Source organism: Heterocephalus glaber, unplaced genomic scaffold (genome assembly GCF_053883595.1).
Source record: "Heterocephalus glaber isolate CG9 unplaced genomic scaffold, H.glaber_assembly_v1.0 deba00001587, whole genome shotgun sequence".
Taxonomy (NCBI): Eukaryota; Metazoa; Chordata; class Mammalia; order Rodentia; family Bathyergidae; genus Heterocephalus; species Heterocephalus glaber.
The window spans coordinates 2272307-2285293 of NW_028258365.1; the positions used below are offsets into that span (position 1 = coordinate 2272307).

General features: G+C 37.8%; 1 protein-coding gene across 3 annotated transcripts in view; it reads right to left on the minus strand.

Annotated features, from left to right (window-relative positions):
• The window catches only part of Inpp4b (inositol polyphosphate-4-phosphatase type II B), a 1082298-nt gene that overhangs the window by 906456 nt on the left and 162855 nt on the right, over nt 1-12987 (minus strand). For all 3 annotated transcript variants that reach the window (XM_087193371.1, XM_087193370.1, XM_087193373.1), the window contains exons 2-3: nt 821-919; nt 618-699 (exon numbers count right to left, since the gene is read on the minus strand). The gene's annotated coding sequence lies outside the window, so the exon portion shown is untranslated. The remainder of the gene's footprint in view (nt 1-617; nt 700-820; nt 920-12987) is intronic.

The window sequence follows — 12987 nt, forward strand, 5'->3', positions numbered from 1 at the left end:
GACCTGTAATTCTGAGAAGAGAGTTCTCTTTGCTGGAAAAACATTGTGAGAGGTTCTTAGAGTACAATTTAACTTCCCAAGGGCCTCAGCACCAATTAGTAAAAGCTTGGAGAGAGTGGGGTCTTCTACATAATACAAAGTCTAGAGAATTCCAAGGCACATGTGAAGACAGGAGTAAGGCTTGGAAAGAAATGAAGAGATATAAAACAAAAACAAGTATAACAACATGTTCTTCATCATGCATGGAAGCAAAAAACAAAAGTTGACTTGGATGTGAAATAGTGATTACTAGAGGTAGGGAAAGGTGCAGATGGGCAAAAGCAGACAAAGGGAGACTGGATTTTATCAGGGCATATGTATGCGTGTGTTGAAATATCACACTGAACCCTATTAATGTGTACAATTAATACATGTTATTAATATAAAACAATTTCTGAAAAAGAAACAAAGAGACCAGCACTCTGGAGACTGAAGCAGGAGGATCACTATAGTTTTGAGGCCAGTGTAGGCTATATAGTGAGTTCAAGGCCACCCTGAACTACATAGCAAGACCCTGTCTCAAAATAAACAAATATGTATATAAATAAATGCAAATAAGACCAAGATAATGTACTCACTCTCATGACTTTTAAATCTTCGAGCACATGTAGGAAATTCATGAAAGCTTGGCACATCTGAATTTCTTTTTCTTGTAATACACTGAAATTATAGAATTTAAGATCTAGGTTTACACAGGGTGAAAAATGAAACAAAACTCATAGGCACAAAAGCCAGAGCACAAAGCTACAGCTGGTATCTTGGTTAATATTCAGAATCATACCTGACAGTAGCAGGACCATCCAGGATGTGGCGGCTGAAGCCTGAGGTCTTCCTTTGCCAGGTAACACAGGTGATGAGGTCAGATGACCAAAGGTTCTGTCTGAAAGATCAAACCAAAGTTACAAATTCAAGTGCTCAAGAGTGTACAGACATTGCAAATTCCAAATTCAAAGAGACAAGCCTAAATCAATTGAAAATTCTAACAGAAACTCAAGGATTTCAGATTTGATCTTGGCTAATCTTTTCCTACCCTCATTTAAAAAAGTGATGTAATCTCTAAAGAGGTTTGAATACTCTGAAGCTAGTGCAACCTTGAAAACACCACTGGCCCATATTGCTTGAATTTTTTTAGAAAAGCTGTATCAGCTAAGGGATGCTTTGGCAGTAGACCAACAATTATCTTTAATATACCCCTACAAGGGACCTGTGTTTGTCAAGGTGCACTTGAACTCTCAGAGGTGGGTAAGAGAAGCAGTAGAGGGCCAAGGGTATGTCTAATAGCCTGAAGTAGAATTATTTATATCTGCCAATATCAGGTTCTCAAAATATAACATTCCTTGCTACTAGGCCACTATATCTTTTATATTCATTTTGGTGCAATATAGCCCACTTTATTTCCTTTATATGCTTCAGTCCAAATTTTATAACTAGTAATTATATATGTTGTTCCATAAAAAATTAGTGTAACTACTCATCTTGGCAGGCTAATGAGATGTAGGAGTACAAAATGTTAGAAGTATAGGATTTTATAGAAAATTCTACTATCATACTTGTTTTGTAATAAACCCAACTGTAGACCTCCAAAAATGTACTGCTGCCTTATAATAAAACCATTCACAGCAATAGATATGTGAAGAGAATTCTTATTTTTTCAACATTATTAGTCACCTCTACTATAAAAAAAAGTTTTCTGTGTTGTTTTTGAGGCAGAAAATGAGTTAATACCTAAGAAACACACTGCAAACTGATGTCAGTCATCAAGATAAAGTACCAAAGCCTCAGATCCATATGAATAATCTCCATCTTGTGGAAGTTATAACAATCTGAGGTAATACCTACTCCACTGTCAGCATTTACACAACCTTTTCCACTTCACTAATTTCCTTGTTTTTTGGCACTATTCCCAGCTAGTACCTTCTCACTCCAAGTCGTCCTATGCCACATTTGTGCTTTAAATTAGAAACACTGTTCAGATATTGTGTTTTTCAACTATATAATTAACTGCCAGAGGCCCAATCTTCCATTTTGGTTTATAGTACCAGGAATGGAACCCCAGGGTTTCTCACTGATCTGAGCACCCAAACCTGTTTTTATTTTTTGAGATAGGATCTAGCTAAGTCACTAAATTGCCCAGGATGGGCTTAAATTTGTGGTCCTTCTGCCTCAGTTTCCCAAAGTGCTAGGATTATAGGCCTGAGCCACTTGACCAAGAGATAGTCTTTTATTTTTTTAATTTTTAAATAACTTTATTATCAAACACACACACAAAAAAAATCAAAACCATCCAAAGAAGAACAATGCAAGGGGGAAAAAAACCACAGCAACATTCAAATACAGTAGAACTCAACCAAAACAAAACTGAAAAGCACTTAAACATTTTTCCATATAACTTAAAAAAAATTCTGAAGTACCAACAAGACACTAGAGGATGTGATTTGTTTCAGAAAGATCCCAAACCAACATTGAACAAATAATGATCTGGAAAAAAACTCCAGTTAGTTAGCGGATTCCACATAAGCCAAACTTCTCCCCAATTTAAATTTCAATACAGTCATATGACACACGATGGAAACATAATCCGAGAAATATGTGATTAGGCCATTTCATCCGTGTGTATCCTTAATTACACTTTCAATTTCTCACACTAGAGAAACTATTCAGTATTTACACATGTGTGTCCTATTTATTTCACTTAAGAGGATGGCCTCAATATGCATCCATTTAGCTATAAATGACTCTAATTTCTCATTCTTTATGGCTGAGTAGTACTCCATTTTATAAAAAAAATCCACATCTTCTTTATCCAGTTTCCAGTTGATGGGCACTTGGGCTGTTTCCAAAGTTTCACTATTGCGAACTATGCAGCTATAAACATGGGTACACATATATCGCTGTGGTATGATTCTTTTAATTCTTTTGGGAAGATATCCAGCAGGGGCATAGCTGGGTCGAATAGGACCTCTAAGCCTAGTTCTTTGAAGTATCTCCATACTGATTTCCACAGTGGTTGCACCAATCTGCACTCCCATCAACAATGAAGAAGGGTTCATTTCTCCCCACACCCCCTCCAGCATTTATTATTAGATGATTTCTTAATAGCAGCCATTCTTTCTGGGGTGAGGTGGAATCTCAGGGTTGTTTTCATCTGCATCTCTCAAATGACCAGTGATGTTGAACATTTTTTCATATATTTGTTTGCTGCTTTTACTTCTTTGTCTGAGAAATGTCTGTTCATTTCAGATGCCCATTTTTGAATTGGGTCTTTGAATTTCGGGGGTCTGATTTTTTTCAGTTCTTTATATATTCTAGATAGTAGTCCTTTGTCTAAGGTACAGTTGCTGAAAGTTTTCTCCCACATTGTATGTTGTCTCTTAGCTCTGTTGCTGGTTTCTCTTGCAGTGCAGAAGCTTTTTAGTAAGATAAGATCCCAGTTGTTGATTCTTTGTGCAAGTTCCCATGCCACTGAGGTTTTGTTCATAAAGTCTTTTCCTATACCAATATCTTCAAGAGTTCTACCTAACTTATCTTCCAGCAAATTTAATGTTTCTGCCCTAATATTTAAATCTTTAATCCACTTTGATCTTAATTGAGTGCACAGTGATAGATATGGGTCTAGTTTTAATCTTCAGCAGGTTGAAATCCAGTTTTTACAACACTATTTATTAAATAGGCTATCTTTCCTTCAATGAGGATGGTTGGCTCCTTTGTCAAAAATGAGGTGGCTGAGCATATCTATAGTTGTTTCTGCATCTTCTGATCTATTCTACTGATCCTCGGGTCTGTTTCTTTGCCAATCCTGTTTTTATCACAGTAGCTTTGTAGTATAGTTTCAAGTCAGGGATTGTAATACCCCCAGCCATATCTATGTTGCCTAAAATTTCTTTTGCTATTCTAGGTCTCTTCTGGTTCCAAATGAATTTTTGGATTGTTTTCTCTAGTTTTGTGAAATATATTGCTGGAATTTCAATAGGCATTGCATTAAACCCATATAATAGTTTTGGAAGTATAGCCATTTTCACTATATTGGTTCTTCCTATCCAGGAACAAGGGATGTCTTTCCATTTTCTTATATCCTCCTCAATCTCCTTTTTCAAAGTGCTATAATTTTCACTGTAGAGGTCTTTTGCTTCCTTTGTTATATGGACTCCTAGATATTTCATTTTTGGGGGATGCTATTGTAAAAGGAATTGTTTCCCTAATTTCTCTCTCAGTGAGTCTATTATTTGTATATAAAAAGGCTATTGTTTTTTGAGTGTTGACCGAGTCTTTTATTTTTCTTTTTCTTTAAATCAGTCACATTTGGAAGCTAGATTCTATAGTATAGCTGTAAAGAAAAACACTGGTGACATTCCCCAGACTTTTGTTTTTCCTTTTGAAATATTTCCTCAATCACTCCAGTGACATGAAGTCTGCTGTCTGTATTACAAAGCAGGAGCCATTGAGCAAGCTGTTGTTTGGCCACTGTTTAAAAAAGAATCAACCAACTACCAATGACAGTGACATCAAATGTAGAATCAAAGAAACACTTGCTTTCACCTCTGAGCCTCTACTTTGCAATTGACCTACTTTTCACAGACTAGAACAAGCTTCCTTACTGCTTTCTGACATAACTGTCCAAACAACTAAAGTTGCCAAAAACCTCACCTACATGAAACTTGCCTATCTTACAATTCAATCTGTATGCAATTGAGAAAAGGGAGAATGCTCTGAAGACCAAAAATGCTATTTATATAACAGTGCCTCTCACTCTTCTTTAGAATCTATTTATTCTCAGTGTGCACAGAATTTGAAGAAGCCTAAAGGCAGTGCAGAGTAATTATTAAGAGCACAGGCTCCAGAGTTTGACTGAGTTGAATCTTGGCTCTGCCGTTTACTAGCTCTGTGACCTTGGGCAAGTTACATACACTTAGTGCTCTGTTGGATTGCTCATGAGGTGTGGGAAATAATAATATATTTTATAGTGCTGTTATAAGGATGAAATGAGTTAAAATTTGTAAAATACTCAGAATTGTGTCTGGCTTATAGTTTTTGTTTAATTTTTAACCCCACAAAATTGTATAAACAGCAAGAAAGAAGACAGACTTTCTGTAGGCAATTGCATTAACATCAGCCAGTAGAATCAACTAAAGTCTTGTACAAGGGGAAGGCGTTACTTAAAAATAGATATGAAAACTGGGGACACTGAGTAAAAGAACAAAAGCTTGGTGAGATCCAAGGGCATAACTACTACATCATAATAGAGTAGTGAAAATTCACAAAGAGCAACGGGGACCATCACATCCAAGAATGTTACTCTTTTTCAGCTTTGATGTTTACAAAGATGATCTTGATTATTTAGGAAATGATTTTAAGTGCTCAATAATTCAACTGAAAAAGCAATGCGAAAAGACATCTATTTAAAGAGCTGTTATGGTTTGGATACCATATATCGCCCAAGGTTTATGTGTTAGGGGCTTGGTGCCCAATGCAGCAGTGTTCAGAAGGGCTTCGGGGAAGTGATCGGATCATGAGGACTCCAAGCCCACTGAAAGATTCATCCATGGATGTGTTCACAACTTAATAGGCTTCTTAGAAGGTAGAGCCTAATTAGATGAAGCAAGTCACCTTGGGCATGGCTCTGAAGGGAGTGTTTTGTCTCTAACTCCTTATTTGTACACTGTTTTTCTTCCCTCTCTGCTTCCCAGCTTCCATGATGTTTACAGTTTTGCTCCACCCTGCCCTTCTGCCATAATGTACTGGCTCACCTCAGTCCCCTAGCAATAGAACCACCTACCACTGCACCAGGCCCACCATGAAGCCTCTGAAAAAGTCAGGAGCCAAAATAAATCTTTTCTCCCTTTAAGTTGCTTTCTCAAGTACTTTGTCACAGCAGATGAAAGTTAAGTAACACAAAAGCCAAACTAAAAGGTTTTATGTCTTGATAGGTACTTAATTATGAAAAAGCCCTCAGTAATTCAGAATGATCCAATCTTGATCTTGTTATATGACACTAATGAAAGTAAAAACAACATATAGAAAATTCTCCTTGAGAAGTGGTGGCAAAGACTGCTAATTATTCCCTTCTTTTCATTCTCTGAGTCTTCTTTTGAGAAATTGAAATGTCCTAAGTAGCCAGGAGTGATGGTGTATACCATAATCACAGCCTGTAATTAGGAAACTGAGGTAAGAATATTGCAAGTTTGAAGCCAGCCTGAGCAACTTAGCAAGACCCTGTCTAAAAATAAAAATTTTTTTAAAGAACTGGGACTATAGTGCTTGCTTTGGCAGCACATATACTAAAATTGGAAGAACTGGGACTATATCTCAGTAGTACAGTAATTGCCTAGCATGTGGGGAGACCTGGGTTCAAGCCTTATTGTTGGAAAAGATGTCCTGAGTATATGGAGGATGTGACTGTATTTATATGAAGACTACATGTCCAACTCTCCCTTGCAATTCAGGTTGGCCACGTGGCCAAATTTTCATCACTGCATGTTAGTAGAAAACTGTTCTGTAACTTCTGTTGTGGTTCTTTTCAAGAAAATTGATTTTCTTCCACTTCTCAGTCCAGAATTAGTATTCAAATTATACCAGGTAAGCTATCTAGCTAGCTTCCACCATGTACATGGCCCAACACCAAGGAAATTATGAACAAAAACAAGAAACTGAGTTTCCTGGGTCCACTTGTAGAGGGATCAGGGTGCCCCGCCTCTCCTGAGCTCAACAGCCCTCTCAAGGCAATTAACTTCTATTTCACTAGAACCAGAGTAATTTGGGGAATTTTGTTGTAGCAGCCTATTATTATCTTAATAAACTTAGAGGAGATAATAGAAATTAAGTATTTTATGCAAGTATTGGGCAATTTACTGTGTTATGCTCTACAAAGGTGCAGAGTTAATTAGCTCCAAATTCCATCCTCAGAAATTTTACAATCCAGAAAAGATGAGCCAAGTACTAAAATAATTACATTACCTTATTATCTATATTATTTGTCTTCTGAGAGTTATAAACAAGGCATTATGACTTTATACAGGAAGAAATGAGTCCAATTTGGACCAGGAAAATCTGTAGAAGGATCTATAATTAATAGATTTCAAGGACAGCAATAAACATTGACAGGAAGGTGAGCATTGCAAGAAAGAAAAAGTATGAATAAAAGTATTATTGCAGGGGGCACGGATGTAGCTCAGTGGCACCACGTCTGCCTGGCAAGTGCAGGGTCCTGAGTTCAATCTCCAGTACAGGGAAAAAAATAGTATTATTGCAGAAAAGTGGATATAAGTTATTTTGCTCTTGTTAAAGTAGAGGACAGAGTTGAGGGTGTTGGAACACATAAGTTGGAAGAATAAATTGTACCAAATTGTAAAGAGTAGAAAATTATTACAATATAAAATATTTATTAGGTTTCTTCTCTATGCAAACATTGCATTAAGGTTTTTGTGTATACATTCTCAGTTTATCCTCAGAATAGTCTAATTTTTTATGTACCTACCACCTCTACCCTGGTGTGTTTGCATCTAATTCAACAAGCAATAGAAATGTGAAGGACTATGAGAAAGTGGAGCTGTACTCCACCTGGGCTTGAGGAAGCCTAAGCACATAGCAATGTGCAGTACACTATGCAAAGAGGAACAAACACTATGCAAAGAGGGCATTTCTGTCATAGATAAAAAATAAGATGGGGTTTGAGCTAGTGTGGCAACAATGAAACTGGGAAAGGAGGTCTGGACTCAAAACATTATGAAGAACTTGGCAAGCAACTATGTGACTCTGTGTAGTCCTACAAAAGAGACAAAGGAAATCCCTACTAAAGCCTGAACCCTAAAATTAACAGAATACGGAACCAGGTATTGCATTTAACTAAAACTTGGAGGTAAAGAGAGTACACTAACTAGACTCATTGAAAGGTTTCTGGAGTCCACACCCAGAACCTGTGCTTCCCCAGTACCCATGTGTATTAGTCTGTGCTTACTACAGAATAGATTTAATGCAAGGTAAACAAATATATATATAAGGATTTATAAGATAGGCCAACAATGGCCTACTGCAGAGTCAGGTGTGGAAGAGTATAAAGGGCTATCTGTTTACTGGAGATCCAAAGGATCCAGTTGAAGGCCTGGAGCTCACTGTATGGAGGCCAAAGGGTCTGCAATGGAAGGCCAAAGGGTCTGTGCTGGAAGCCAGGAGACGATCTCCAAGGTAAAGGTGAAGACTGAAGATCCTCCAAAGAAACAGAAGTGAGCCTTCTTTTTTCATTTTCCTTTTATTTCATTCAGGCAACAAGTCTTTTAGTTGCAGTCACTCATACTGACAGGGGTCTTCTGTCTTCACTAAATCCCTTCAGCCACACCCAATACCATGAAGATGCAATTTAACTGGGTGTTTCTTACTCAAACTGATATAATCAGTTAACTCTCACACCATGACTTACAGTGTGACTTAGGAAAATAGCTTTATGTCTCTAAAAAGAGAGAATAGTAAGGTTCAACTCATAGACTTTATATGAAGACCAATATGATAATATAAAAAAGAAAAGGGGGGCTGGGGATTTAGCTCAGTGGCATCACGCCTGCCATGCAAGCATAAGGTCCTGAGTTTGATCCTTGGTACCAAAAAGAAAGAAAGGAAAGGAAAAGCACCTACCTAATACTGCAGATTGGACATAGTACTTTCTAAACAGGAGCTAGTACCACTGATGACATTGCTCCTGCTGTTGTTTCTCCTAGAAATTACGAAAAACTGGGGACAAAATATATGTCAGCTTTCCATCACTGCGACAAAAATCTGAGATACACAACTTTTAATGAGGAGATGTTTATTTTGCTTCAGTTTGGGAGGTTTCAGTCCATGGTCACTTGACCCCATTGCCTTTTAGTGAGGCAGTAGATAATGGCAAGAGCATGTGGTGGAGGAAGCAGCTCACCTCGCACCACCCAGGAATCAAAGAGAGGGAAAAGGAGGGGCCAAGGATGGGTTTGTTTTTTTTCTGAGGGCACAACCCCAATAACTGACTTCCTCCGTTAAGCCTCTCCACCTAAAGGCTCCATGACTTCCCAGCAGCACCTCTGGCTAGTCACCAAGGAGCTTTGGGGGACATTCCAGATTCGATGATAGCAAAAGATAGGTTTGAAAGATATCAATTGAAGATGTTAACATTGATAAAATTATCAAAGAAAAAAGTTTTGAGGAAAGAATCATAGGAAATTCTTCCTTTATCAGAGAAGGAATCAGTGAAGGAGAAAGAGGAGGAAATATAAGTGAAGTATGAAGAAATGAAAAATGAGGAAAAGCAAAATTTAAAGCAGAGACAGTCAAGATGCCAAATGCTGCTCACAGAATAAAAAAGAACTGGGCTTAAAAAAAAATAGTATTGATTTTAACTGCAGTGAAAGTAGTATTTGTCAGGACATGGAGACCTAAGTGTGTTTACCAACAGATGGGAAAAAGCTGGTTGAAAGATCACATTTACAAAGGAAAAAGAAAATCAAAGGAATAAAATCTCAGAGGAAGAAAAAGGCATTAGATCAACAGCACAGGTGGAAAGATCAACTTCTGCCAGAGGAAAAAGGCACTTTCCTCATGGAGGAAAGTAAGAGAAAGAGGTTGAAGTTTGAAGAATGAAGACACAGACAGCAACTCTGCATAGTGAGAAAGCTCACCTTCCCCCTAGAAAAATAATAGGTAAGGTCATCTGCTGAGAGCACCTGAAAGGGACAAAATTAAAGACATGAGGAAATGTTCACAGGTTTTTTTTCTTCCATAGGTAAAGCAAAGGACTTTATTCCTTTATATTTCTATGGCCATCTTTCCCCTCAAAGTATTTGTTTTTCCTAGTATTTGGAGAATGTTTTCAGAGAAAAGCATCTTTAGTAGCCAACATGAGTCCACTCCCTAATGTTAACTCTTAGCTGTAAGAGGAGTAAGTGGTAGTGATTGTGGTAGATTAAATGCCAGATTGCATAGAACATTCTGACTGTTACCTTCCTACAGAATGATTATAATGCAATTTTTATAGATCTGCTTTCTTTACCCACTGTACTTCTTTGAATGATGCCCCCCAAAATGTATGTTTACCAGAGCCTCTGAGTGTGATCTTGTTTGGAAACAGGGACTTTGCAGATGTCTTTAGTAAAGATGAAGTTATACTGATTAGAGTAGGCTTGATTCAGTAGGACTGATGAAGAAGAAAGAAAATTGAATACAGACAGACACAGAAGGAAGATGGCCATGTGAAGATAGAGGCAGGAATCAGAGTTATCCTGCCAAAATCCAACCACCACTTGGGAATTTCAGGAGTTGAAAGAGAGGGGAAAAAAGCTCTCCCCAGCAGTCTTCCAAGGGAGCTCTGCCAACACTTTGATTTTTGGACTTCTGGCCTCTAAAACAGTAAAGGAATAAATTTCTATATTTCTCCTCAGAGTAGAAACCTAATATCAAAAGGAAAAAAGGGAGCTAAGTCCTATGACTAATGGTCGCTTCCAATTTTAGAGCTCCTGAAGAGCACCTAAAAATTCAGAAGTGGCCTTTTCTACCACAACTTAGCTTTGTTGGGCTTGCATCCCTCTCTAGAAACACCATCACTGTAAGCAAAGTAATGGCTTATTTTAAAGTTCTGAAAAACTGACGGAGAGTAAATGTGAGAAAAAGATCTTCAAGATCCTTTATATAAAATTTTGGCCAAGCATTATTAATCCCAAGGTTCCACAGATGTAAGTGGAAAAGAATGAGAATTAATCACTTAGAATAATCTATCAGCAGAAAAAAATAGTTTAAAGTGGTAATTCCTGATCTTTTATGAGACTGATTATGGGACTGCATGAGCCTTTAAAAAGAAAGACACCAATTAGAACACTGAGCCTAGAGCAAGGCAAAGTTCTGAAAGCCCTACAAAGTGCCAAGGTTCTACCCAGAACCCCTTGATAACATATCAAAGGGAGTCTCTGCTGGAGGGAATGGAGAGGACAAAGACCCATCCTGTGTTTGAAGACATTACTGAATTTTACCATATATCTGGATTAAAAAAAAAAACAGCCTGACTGTCTAGACTTTGAGCCTATAAAATAGCACAGGAAGAAATAAATCAAAATTTAGAGATCAAGGCCAGGATTGTGTTGCAATCACTCTGGAGAGGTGGTGCAAAGATGCTACAAAGAAGCATACCACAACAAAGAAACAACAGGATTATGCTTCTCCTTTTTCTTAAAACAGTAAAATTATAAGTGAGATAAAAGGAAAAAATTATTTTTTGACAACTTCTGGGAAATATTCTGGATTCATTCCCATAAATGGGAGAAAATTAAAATAGAAAGGGCCACAGTAGAAGAAATTATAGGGGAAATTATTTATAAAGAATATTAAACTTTGATTTGATTTGATTGCAAAATGGACTCGAATCATTACATACTCTAAGAATTTGAATAGCAATGTCAAATCTACTCTTCAGAAGGATGCTTCTTACTGTTCTGTAAGTAACATGGTCTATACAACCAAGAAAGAGATTTTTTTAAAAAAGAACATGAACCAATTAAGAATCAAGACCGAGCTATGTATATAAAAAGATTGGGACATATAATTAAAATGGATTAAATAAAATAGACTTGTAATCAGATCTGTATTTTTTTATGAACTCTTCAGTCAAAATCTCCAATCTTTTATTGCCCCACATCCAAACAGATATACCATCAATCCTTTGCTTACAATCTATAGATCCCAACAAGTTTATTATTTTCCCTCATCTCTACACTTTCTACATGTCCCTGCCTATACAAATAGAAGTCTATAGTTCATCATTTTTTTGGAAAATTCTTTTATTGGTACATTTTAGGTATACAACATTTCTCATTGGTAATTGTACCTTTACATGATGCATCTTGGTTCTTATTTTTTCCCCATTCCTAGCCCTCCCTTCACCCCATCCACCCCTCCCTATTTACAAAGACTTTATTTGTTTCTTTTCTCTAACTGCTTGTAGAACTTTGTTCTTCTGTTGAGTTTCTGGAATCTTAACAATTATATGCCTATGTGTAGTGTTTTTTTGATCAAGGCTATTTGGAGTCCTATATGCCTCACTTAACTGTATGTCAAGTTCTTTTCTCCTCCTTGGGAAGTTTTCTGCCACTACTTCTGTGAAGAGGTTTTTTATGTCATCTGCATGCTCTCCTATTTCTTCATTGACTCCAATCCGTCTTATGTTTTTCTTCTTTGCATCATCTAGCAGCTGCTGGATTAATTTCTCATGTTCCCTTATAATTTTGAAGCAATTTTTCTTTTCCTGGTCATTAATTGCAATCTTATCTTCTATATCTGAAATTCTATCCTCACATTGGCTTATTCTGCTGTATAGACTTTCAATGGAGTTTTTCATGTCCTGGAAATCTATTTGCATCTGTTTTATGGATTCCATTTGTTTCTTATGTTGGGATTCCATCATGTTTCTCAGCTCCTCTCTAGATTTATTAATCATGTCTTACACTAGGAGCACAATTTCTCCTGTTATCTGAGAAATTATTTCTGATTTCATTTTTTCCAGATCCCCTTTTGTTGCCAGTTCAGTGGATCCAGGTGGTTGAGTACCAGAGTGTTTCATCATGTTTCCCTTTGGGGTTGCTGTAGGTGATCTGGAAGTCTGGTTTTGTGACTTATTTACATGTTTTCTCATTTCGACTGTGGGGGCATGGGGGTGCTGTTGATGCTGGTGCAGCTTACCTCCTCTGAGCTGGGAGAGGTGGGACAGGGGCTGGGAGTGGTGGTAGGGATGGTGTCCCAGAAGCCCCTTCCTCTGGGCCAGGAGCAGCGGGACAGAAGGTGTCCCAAAGCCCTTTCCTCTGGGCTGGGTGCAGTGGGAGGAATGGTAGCCAGGAAGCCCCTTCCTCTGGACCAAGAGCAGTGGGGCGGCAGCTCAGAAGCCCCTACCTCTGGGCCGGGAGTGGCAGGATGGATGGCAGGACAGATGGCAGCCTGGAAGCTCCT